Here is an 11,835-nt window from a genome sequence, read left to right as displayed (position 1 = left end):
CTCTATACCCACACCCTCTGTATGCCTTTTTTTTGCACAGGTTCAGGATGAATATAAAGTAAGTACCCTGGCTCCCTGCTGAATCACTTAGCCAAATCTCTAGATTCCCCAAGTTGACACAATGTATCAACCATAACACTCTACCCCTTGTCAACTTGGCAATCAGACACAACAACCATTATTTATTTTCTGTTTTTTTTCTTCCCTGCCCGTGATTGAACTAGGACCTGTGTGTACCAGGTGAACTCTCATCTGCTGAGAGATGCCCCTCGCCCTCAATAAACATGATTACTCTCAGTGCTCCACAGAAAAGACTCGCACGATAGTTATCCTTTGCTGACTGCTTATTTCATTTAGCATAATGTTCTCCCGGTTCACCCATGTAGTAGGATTACGTCAGAATGTCCTGTTGTGAGGCAAATAGTATTCTTTTGTGTGAATACTATTCTTTATTATTCATGCATTTATCTGTTGATGAACACTTGGGTGGCTTCTACATTTTATATCAATATGTGTGTGTGTTTTCTTGTCCATCAAACTAGTTTAGTGTTTGGTTTCTAATCTCTAGAATATTTTCATATCTTCAAGATTATCCAGCTCTATCATCTATCATCTATCCATCTCATCATCTATCCATCTAATCTCAGCTCTTTTCCTGAGGATTCTTAGTTTAGTTTTTAAATGAAGTATATATTACTATAGTGTATTTTATGTACCCTCATGTGATTTTACTGTGAATGTAGTTGGAAATAGCCAAAGTCAGAACAAATCTGATGAGCTGAGTGGTGATTAAGGTGAGTAACAGATAGTGACAATTTATTAAGTGTCTATTATGTGCCAGGTGCTAGCGCTTCACACTCGTAATCTCGTTCAGTCCTTACCACAACCCTGTATGGTGGTTATTAATAAATATCAAATTCATGTGATAGATGAAGAAAACTGATGCTCTAGAGTTCTAAATGGTTTTCTGAGGAGTAAATAATGAAAAAAAAGGCAGCGCCAGATCCTCAGCTGAAGTCCTCTGACCCCGAAGCTGGTATTACACTAGCTTCTTAACCTTTCTTGGTGATTACAATCGCTTGCATACTTGACAAAAATATTAATTCCTAGGTTTATCCAAATGCACTGAATCCAAGTCTACAGAAGCGTGGCTTGGCAGATTATACAGCTCAGCATCATGGCCTCCTCACCATATTTTGATTTAACCTGTAGCATATTTCTAAAGTAATGAGATTATGTCATACAGTTTACGGATAGCTCTGAGAACAATTTCCAGGGTGTCTGAGACCCAGAACATCTTAAACACTAGATACTGGAATGACAGAACAGGTTTCTAAGTGACTTCTTTGAAGAAGAGTATTTTTTTTTAATGTTGTGCGTCAGAGTCATCAAAATGACTGCTATGTAGGATCAGCACATAGTAGGTTAAAGACAGCATTTTACAGTGAAAAGCGGAATCTTGCCCAGGTGTGGGATCATGGAAAAGTCTCTAATTGCTCTGAGCCTTCATTTCTTCATCTGCAAAACAGGGACATGGATTTTCAATTTGTATATATTAGAAATAAATGCATATGCTTTATAGTAGATGTTTAGTAATTGGTAGTTCTTATAATAATAATAAAGCAAATTCCCTATTAAGTGTGGACCACGACCCTTGGCAGGGCTCGTGGTGTGGTAAGAGTCCAGCTGAAAACAAAGCTAGAGCTGAATCTTGGAAAATATGCAGAGAATCTTCTATAGATTTCCTGGAATGTGGGCTGTAATATTTTTTAAAGGATTTAAAATGAAAATAGAAGTGAGTATCAGCGTCCCCTAGGTGGTGCTGAATCATCATGAAAGTACAAGTGGGACGCTTGGTATTTTGGGGGTGATTTCCTTCTGGTTTGAATTTCAAATAAGAGTCAAACAGCTCCCAGGATGTCTGGGGAAAATGACCAGGCAAAAAGAGCCTTTTTAGTAGAATTGAGTGCCTGTGAGGCTCTGTTGGGTCTTGGGTTTGCTTTAGTTGGAAACAGGAAACAGGGTCAAGCTAACTTTTTATTCGTTCAATGAGAGCTGTTAGAGCCGTGACTGATTTTGACAGGTGAAAAACCATTTATAATACTGCTGTAGGGGAGAGTTTAGCCTGGGGTGCTCGTTCTAGCCCCTCCAGGGATGCGGTATGGGACTGGACAAATGCAAGGATCCCGGAATATGTCTGCTAATGATTGCAACAAGAATAGCCCATTAGTGAGTGTGTAATACTGTGCATTTCTCATCTCTACCCTCCTTTCCATCCTCAATTCCTGGGCAACCTATTTTTCTTTCAGCATCAGAAGTGATAGCATCTGGGAAGTGAATCTGATGAATTCTGTCTGGCAACCAAAAGCGTTCTGACTGCCAGATCCTGGGAGACGAAACTGAGATGCTCCAGAGCTGGTTCAGAGCCAGACATACCTGTCCTTGAGGTCTCAGTTATGGGAGAAGGAGACTGGCCAAATGCAGAACTTCTGAGACTCCACTTCCTGAGTTCATTTTCATTTTGGCAAAATGCAACTTTGGTTTCCAGGGTAAAGAATTCATATGTATTAAAATATCTCTGTTGCTGAGAGTTGTTTTGTGTCCGCCACTAAGTCCTCCTGCCATCAATCCCTGTCTTCCAGCACTTTATCAAACATGGTGTCTTTGGGAGGTAACCATAGCAACTAAGCTTATTCAGAAATTACTGAACCTAGACAGTCAAGGGGGAGGTAACCCTGTGGAATTTTTCACTGGAAGCCAACAAGAAACTAATGAGTGTAACTCTTGTGTAAGCTGAGTGCTGCTACTTATATACTAGGCACTGTACTACTTAAGGCATTTGACTCTCACAAAAATCCTATGAAGTCATCACCTTCCTTCTTCTCAAAGGTAGAGGGAACCAACTCAGAGATTTTGATGACTTTTCCATGTGGTACAGCTAGGTGGATCTGCTGAGCTCTGAAACTGAAGTTCTTTCTCACATGTGACTACCTTGTAAGGCAAAGTAGAAAGGAGTCTTCCAACATCTGGTTTTCAGGCAGTGAAAGTGAGACAGAAATATGGAAATTGTTCAAGGCCATAGCAGAGCTGCAGATCTTTTGGCCCATCCCACTATCACATTCCTGGTGTATGGAGTCTTAGAGTTCCCAAGCTTATATCATCTGTTACAGCAGGTCTTGTGATTGTCACGTTCGTCCATTTAGAGATGAAGAAATTGAGACACTAAGGTTAAATGTCACTTCCCAAGGTCATCACATTATTTTAAAGACTAAGATGTCAAGTCAATCACTAACTCTGTTAGCTTCCTAGATGTGATGCTTATAAAATGCTATCTATCTATCATCTATCTATCTATCATCTATCTATTCATCCATCAATTGTTCTTTTCCCCCCTTTTCCTTCCTGACCCTGAAGAGTCAGCAGCTGCATTGTAGTAGAATAGGAGGAGCAGAGGAAAGCACAAGGTAGAAATCTTCCCCCACTACTCATTCTGGAGGAACCCTAAATTGGATGAGAGATGACTATTTGGAGAACAAATCAATAGAAGAGCTCTCTGGATACCTGAAAATGAGGCCTTTCTAATAAGTGAGTCTGACCATCATGCTCTGGCACGTGCTGGAGAGGTCCTTGCTCAGTGGGAAAAGAGAGTTGGCAGAGGTTTGAAGAGATCTGAGCTATTTCCAGCCCAACTACTGAGCTGGCCCATTCTCTAAGTTGGTCTCCCGTAGTGTGAGTCTTCCTGGTATGTGATGCATTTTCAAATGAACTCCTAGATTTTTTCTTGCTTCAGTACTACAGCAGCTCAGATATACCCTGTGTGCTTTCCTTTTAACATCTGCTAGGAAAGCATCCTTCACCCTCTTCTTCTTGGTTTCACATTTTTACTTCAGGGTTATTGCCAAAGAGAAAGGCTACTTTCCCCATAAATTGCAGGGAGGAGCTGCAAAATCCCTTTGAGTGGCTCTGTTGGGCTTCAGGCTGAGGTTGGAATCTGAAGAGAATAAACATTATGATTAGAAAAAATTAGCCCAGACTATAAGACATTCTCTAATACTGTTCATAATAGCATATAACATCACATGGTGTGGGGCCCAAACAAGATATATTTGTTGGTAATTATCTATGCTCACCAGGGAAAGAATTTTCCTTTGTTCATTGTTTTAATCATGATTAACCAGCAGTGTAACGATAGGGTTATAATGCTAACAATGTGAAGAATGAGATGTCTGAGGTGCAAGTTGCAGGCACAGTGCTAACCCTCAACTCCTAGTTTCTGGTAGAGCCCAGGGGCAGGGGTCTCTTGTTTAATGGTGTGTGTACCTTGGGACAAGGGGATGGGGTAGCAGTAAGTTCATATTGAATGAGGGCATGGTAGAGTGTAGAGGGGCCCCTTTTCCTTCCACAGCCTACCTTGGAGGGCTCTGGTCTCTCCAAAACTTCCCCCTCATTTCTGTCCTTCCCACAGAATAAGAATTAATCATTTCCAGAGCTACAGTGATTTTTCTGCTTGTGAAAATTCACACAATTGTTTTGGAGAGGCAATCTTTCTCTTTCAAAAATTCCAGAGAATACCAGCCTCCCCAGGGCCTGCGTGGAGCATTAACACCTTTGTTTCCCACCTGGACTCTGCAGCAAGGTTGGGTTTCATGGCTTATGACTTCATCAAGGTTTCTGGGCCTGATCCAACCAAAAGGAAGTGTGTCCTCTCAATTTAAAGAAGCTTTTTGAGGATTCTTGGTTGTGACAAATCTTCACCTTTTGTGTATGACTTTGGTCCAAACAAATAGTTAAAAGCCCTCACATTAACATGGGTGAATGAAGTTGCTAACTTTGAGTTACACTCTTTCATTACATGTAGGTGTGTTAGTTTGCTTTCTGTTGCTGTGATAAAAAAAAACGGAGATAGTGTGAATAAAGGAAAGGTGTATTTTAGCAGAAGTTTCAGTCCATGGTCCTTTGGCCCTGCTACCTTGGACATGTGACAGCACAGTACATCACAGTGGGAGGAGGTGGCAGAGAAAGCCTTTTCACCTCATAGTAGCCAGCCCACACAGGGCCTTTGGAGGACTTTTCTAAACCATAGTAGAGAGACAGACAAAATTTTCTCTGAAGACTCAAAAAATAACCCCAAAGGCACATAAAAAAAAAGTGCACACAATATTTTGAATAATGACAGCATCATGGACATGAGTGTTTGGTGAGACCCTCATGCAGATTACTTGAAACCCAAACCCATATATATATAACATAAGTATAATAATAGCTACCATCTTTTAAACATTTCTCTCAAAGTTTAATTAAATGAAGTAGCTCAGCTGTGAAGTTAATATTATCTTGCCTGTTGCCCAAAGAACTCTAGACTTAGCAGCGCTATGACTTTGAGCGAGCTATTTAAATGTTTAGACTTGATTCCATAGCCACACTCTGTATATGACACAACTTTGTAAGAAACAGAAAACAAGGTATTTGCAAACAAATACCTTAGTAATTTTCTGTACATTTTATGTTAGGACATGAAGTGCTAGTACATTACATGTGGATAACTGTTTTTCACTTGGAAGTGAACTACATAGGGGATAAGAAAGGTCTCCCTTTACCTCCTTTCTTGTATTTTGAGCAGTACAAAGGCACAGCAGAGAGGAAAGGCTACTGGACTAAGGAACAGAAAGCTTGGGTTCCAGCTACTATCTCTTCCATTTACATTACCTGGGTCCTGATTTGCTCAGCTGTAGAAAAATGAAGTTGAGATAGATTTCTCTAGATGTAAAGCTCTCTCTTCTTTACAGATGCTTAGCATAAGCCCAGATTTCCAATTCCAACCCCACTGCCTCAAACCACTATTCAAACTCCTCGACTAAGCTGTCATCCCTGGACTAAGAATATGTAGTGCTTCGTAAATCAAATTCAGCATTAAATTGCCTTGCAAACAAAAAGTTTCACACGGTTTGAATGTTGCTGTATGGATTTAATGAGCTCCATATGCCTGACCTCTGGAAAGAAATGATTTGGGGAACCAGAGATGGGGGAGAGACTAAGGGCATCAGCATCTGGTGCGAGTTACTTGGAGGGAAAGGAGCGGACCACATTTTTGTATTACTGCCAAGCTTGGAAAGGTAGAAATACTCTGCAATCTGTGAGCTCACCTTCTGAGGTCCTGCTGACAGTTTTCCAGCATTTTCCTCCCTCATCAGGAAGTTGCAGAGGATTGTGGATTCTGGCTTCCTTCCTGCAGCTCTCCCAGGCTTCGCATGTGCTTGAGGACATTGAATCTTAAGTCTGCTCCGAGAGATAGGTTAGTGACTTTCGATGAAACATCTGTCCTTGCTTTGACGCACTCTGTTACTCTTAAATTGTCCTGCCTCAAACCCAGAACTGACAATGTTATCCTTTCCTTCTATTTAAAAAGTCCAGGACCCCTCATTGCTTATGCATGCACTGCCAGGTTGCACCTGAACCCGCTTTTGGAGGTTCCTTGGTCATTACTCGCCATCCTTGACATCCTGTGCTCCAAATACTTGCAGGCCTCCAGTGGTTTTTAGATCTTATTCTTCAGAGCCTTTGCACATACATTCTTCCTCTGCAGAAGCCCTGCCACCTCTCTTCTCCCTAGAGTTCCTGCATTAATGCAACTGGAGCAACACTTCCCTCAGATGTCGCTCTCACTCCTTCCTGTCCACTCTGTGTTTGCCATCTCTGTCTGTCTTCACATGACTTTTAGATACAGACAAGGACTAGAAAGAGGACTGCACTGTCATCTCTGAATACACTGGAGAGCTTTTCATGAGGGAGAATATGTCTGACTCTTCCTTCAGTTATGGAAGCAGAGTACAGTAGCCTCTCAGTATTTGTTGCATGAAGAAAGTTAAAGAAGAAAAGGAGGGAAGGAAGAAAGTAAAGAAAGGGAAGGAAGCAGGGAAATTCTTCAGAAGTCAAGCCAGAAGGGCCTCAGTCTTTCAAAAATTGCTCACCACATCTCTCTAATTGCCTTGTATACCACATTTTGAATCCATCAGAGGTTCATGCTGTACCTGACTCATATCCTTTTTGAAGCTGAATGTTCAAGAGTAGGAAACAACAAGGTTCCTCTTACCATAGGAATTTGCTATTCACAGGGAAGAAAGAAACATCCCAGTAAACCTGTGTGTCTTTACAAAATGCTCCTGAGCTCATTAAGCCTGATAGATGGACTTTGTCTTAGAGATATGCTTTGAACATAGTCGTTTTTTGTGTTATTGTTTTTAAAAAGAAAAAGTCTCCCAAGTAGGAAAAACAGTAATTTTGGTTTTCCTTCACAGATAGGACTTACTTCTGATCCTTTTGTTCCTAGCTTTATATCAATTTATTTCTTGAGCACTGAAACTTCCAATTGATAAATCAGCACCTTTCCTCTTGATACGAGATTCTGAAAATAAAGGGTACAACATGTATGGTTTGGAGGTGCTATTGGTTTTTTGAAATAAAATTCAAAATGATTGAGTTGGATATGGCAGTTTTCAAACATATTATCTCTTGATTAACAGGTAAGTTGTGATTCAAATCTAACACATCTGTCAAATGCAGTAGGCAGAAATTAAAACCCATGTTTCATAGATGAGGAGGTTGATATTCACAGGTGACCAAGTCACAGAGGTAGAACATGGCAATGCTGAGATCAGAACCAACTGTGATCATGTTGGTCTCCTTCCCCTCACTTCCAAGTACTTATAAACAAAAAAGCACACATATGCTGCAGCACATTTGGCTACTTTTGCAAGAACATGACTTCCTAAGATAATCCATATTGGGATCCACGTGCTTCCTTTGGTCCTCAAGGAGCTCCTCAAGGTCATTTTCATACCACTTAGCATCCAAGAGAGAGGACGAGATTGAGAAAGGAAAGCCATGGAAGTTGACCATTTACTTGATTACAGTTTTGGTGCAGAATGCAACTGAAATTACCGGGAGGGAGGGAGGGAGCACTGGACTGTGAGATTATAATTTTTGTTTTGTTTTGGCTTTTGAACTTGGTCTATCCACTTTCTACATTCTCAGAGATATTCAGGAGCAGAGATTCATCATTTCAATGCTGAAAAATATCGTGATTCCATTTATGACTGCCTGGATTCTCTTTAGAAAAGGTGAGGGTAATCAAATGTGTTAACGACTCAGTTAAAAACCATGGAAAATTTAAAATTCAGTAAACTGAGTGTTCCTTGGTTAGCTTGCTCTTGTGGGAATAATGGAATTTGAGGGTTTAAAACATAGCTTGTTTTGAAGTGATGCATGAGTTCCCAAAAATCTTGTTTAACATATTGCTGGAATAATGCATATGAGATGGTTAAAAATGGAAGTAGAAAAAAAAAACTCCCCAACACTCTTAGAGGAATTTGCAATTCATAAAGTTACTGCCAATTTTGCATTATAGTTTCCATGGTAACCATGCTAGGCTTCTGCTCAAATGTTTCTCAGAAGGGGAAGGAATAGTATATAATAAGCTCTTAAAGTGTAATTTTTTTTATTGTGGTTGAATTAGTGTGTAATTCTTATGTGAGCATTTTAGTAATCCATGAATGTGCACTCCAGTTATGATTCTGATTTTTTATCCCTTTATGTTTAAGCAATGTATGAAAAGTTGTTGCCTACTATTAGTGCTTACTAATTAATTATAAAAATAATAACAAAAAGCATTATCAACAGTAATTAATTATAAAAGCAAAACCAAAAAAGCATTTAAAACCCGACTGTGGTAAATTTCCCATACCCAAGCACTGATTTACTTATTGATTCAAATGCTTTCAGCCAAGCTTTTAGGCTTATTCATGGGTCACCCTTTTCTCTTCTATGTTCTTCCTCAGAAAAGCCCTATATATTGAATAAATGAGGTATCAGATAGAGTCAGTTAGACCAATTAAGCCAACATAATAGTTTCATTTGGCTATTTAGATGGGAGTTATGTTAAAATGGTAATTGACTTTATTTTTACTTTATGCAGCTTCTGTGGAGTCAATCTAACTGCTGAAGTGCAGCATTGCATATCTGAACATAGAGTGAAGGCTGCTTAGGGTTTGCTACCACATGGGTTCATTTTGAGCAGAGAGGTAGGAGTCAGATCTGAATTTACATTCACATTTTACTAACTGAGGCCTTGGACAAATCACTTGTATTATTTATTTTCCATTGTTGTAACAAAATTGCAAGGGTCAGTACTTTATAAAGAAAAGAGGTTTATTTAGTTCACAATTTTGAAGGCTGAAATTCTAAACACCATGGCATCCGGTGTGGAGAAGGCACTGTTGGCTGTACCACATTATGGCAGGTAGTGTCATGGCTGACATGCATGTGAGGGGAAAGCTCACTACAGGAAGCCATAGAGCAGGATTCATTCTAATGAGGATTCCATAAAAACTACATTAATCGTGTAATCACCTTTCACTGGGCTCTTCTCATAGTAAAGGTTCTACACCACCTTCCAACATTGCCATACTGAGGATCACAATTCCAACACATGAATGCTTGGGGGAAGACATTCAGACCATATGTAAACCACGGTATCACTAACATCTTGGCCTTGGGAGTCTTAATTTGTCTTAACCAGGTAATCACACTTTTGTTGCAGTATTTGTAAGAATTAGGGATTATTGGAAATGAAACACTTTGTCCAAAGTTTGCCAGAGTTTTTTAGTTTCCTATTACTGCATTAACAAACCACCACAAACTAAGTGGCTCAAAATAATGTGTATTTATTACCTTATAATGCTAGGGTCACAAGTCCAAAATGGGTCTAACTGTACTAAAATTAAGGTGTAGGCAGGGCTCCCTGCCTTTTGGGGATCTCTAAAAACTTCAGTTTTATTTTTCTTCTCCAGCTACTGAAACCTGCTTGCATTCTTTGGCTTGTGGCTCCCTTCTTCCATTTTGAAAGCCAGCAGTAGCCTGTCAAATTCTCTCTCTCTCTCTCTGTCTCTCTCTCTCTCTCTCTGTCTCTCTCTCTCTCTCTCTTTCTCTCTCTCTTTCACTTTGTGAAACAACACACTGACTTTTCTGCCTTCCTTTTGTACTTTTAAGGGTACTTGAGACTAAACTGTGTCCTCTTTGCTAAGTCAGAATAATTTCCCTAATTTAAGGTCAGTTAGTTAATAACCTCAATTCTTCCTGTAATCTTGTGGCTATTTACCTTTCCACATAAAATTTACAATATGTTTGTTAATATCTATGAAATAACTCACTGAGACTTAGATTGGGCCTGTGTTAAATCTAGAGATCAGGTTGGGAAGAACTCACACCTTGACAATATTGTCCTCCTGTGCAAGAATATCGAGTGTCTCATTATTTATTTTGTGGCTAGTTGATAACTTTATCAAAATTCTGTAGTTTTCCTCACAAAGATACAAAATTTTTGTTGGATTTATTCCAAAGTATTTCATTTTGGAATAAATTTATGTCAGTGGTAACATACTTTTAATTTCAAATATCATTTGTCCATTGCCAGTATATAGGAAAGCTATTGACTTTTATATAGTAACTCTGTGTGCTGCAACCTTGCTGTAATAGCTTATTAGTTCCAGTATTTTGCTGTTGTTGATTCTTTCACATTTTCTACATGGATGATCATGTCATCTACAAACAAAGATGGTTTTTCTTCTTTCTTTCCAATCAGTATACTTCCCTTTCTTTTCTGGCATTATTTAGGACTAAAATTTGATGCTGAAAAGCAGCAGTGAGAAGGTACATCCTTGCTATATCCCTTATCTTAGCAGAGGTGTTTTGAGTTAATTAGCAACCAAATGCCATTTGCAACTTTGGTTCTCCCTTAGCATGAAGTGTAATACATTTATGGCTCTTGGGGATTGGAATATCTTTGGGAGTGAAAGAGGTCATTATTCTGATATCATACTCAGTAAAGACAAACAAATAACTGATTTTTTTGATCATCACCATCACCGTGATCATTATGTGTATTTTTAGTAACAGTATCCTTGCCCCATCTAACAAGGAGTTGATAGAATACAGAGAGCTGTCAAATTTGTGCTGTCTTAGCCTCAGACTGACAGGCACTAGCCTCACCGTGTAACACAGATACACGGTCTCCTGGAAGAGCACTACCAACTCCATGCTGGCTTGCCTGGAGTTCTTTGTTGCCTCTGTTGTTGGACAATTACCTTTTTCAATGGTTTAGCTGGGTCTGTAGTTGGAACCTATATCTGGAGAGCTGCAACTGAGATGAAATTTCATTTCCCAAGTGTTTTTAATTATGAGAATCTTTATTTCATTAACATTAATTTTTAAAAATTGTTTTCCCAAACTGCACCCATTTCTGAAGGCTGAGAATTCCCTTTCCAGAGGCAAAGCTTAGAAGATCCAGTGACTGAGTCTGGAGAGGACAATGGGAATTGGTAGTGCTCTTCCAGGAGACGTGTATCTGTGTTATAGGGTGAGGCTAGTGCCTGTCAGTCCAAGGAGAAAAGAAGCCAGAGGCACTGGCCTGCTCTGGATCTCCACTGCAAGCAGAAGGAGTGAGAATAATATTACCACAGGGGTGCTGGTTAGTAAGAAGGAAACATTCCAACCAATATTCTGCCCTGGAACACTGTGTACAGGGGACCATGAGAACTGGTGTCTGGAGGTCTTGCCTGTTGGGATGGTTTAGGTGTGGCTCTGGGTAATGTCAGGCAGACAGTCCAGAGGCCACCCACAGCTCTTTCCTTATGAGTCAGTGAGTATTTCTGTCTCTCTCTCCCCACCCCTTCTCCATCTCCCCAGATCCCTGTTTCCCCTTGGAATTAGAATTTCCTCCTAGGTATGGTGTGGATCACTGCTCTTCTAGATCATTAGGGCAGTCAGGCAACTGGAAGCCCC

Source organism: Chinchilla lanigera, unplaced genomic scaffold, assembly GCF_000276665.1.
Source record: "Chinchilla lanigera isolate Chin_1 unplaced genomic scaffold, ChiLan1.0 scaffold00056, whole genome shotgun sequence".
Taxonomy (NCBI): Eukaryota; Metazoa; Chordata; class Mammalia; order Rodentia; family Chinchillidae; genus Chinchilla; species Chinchilla lanigera.
This window is presented reverse-complemented; position numbering follows the sequence as displayed.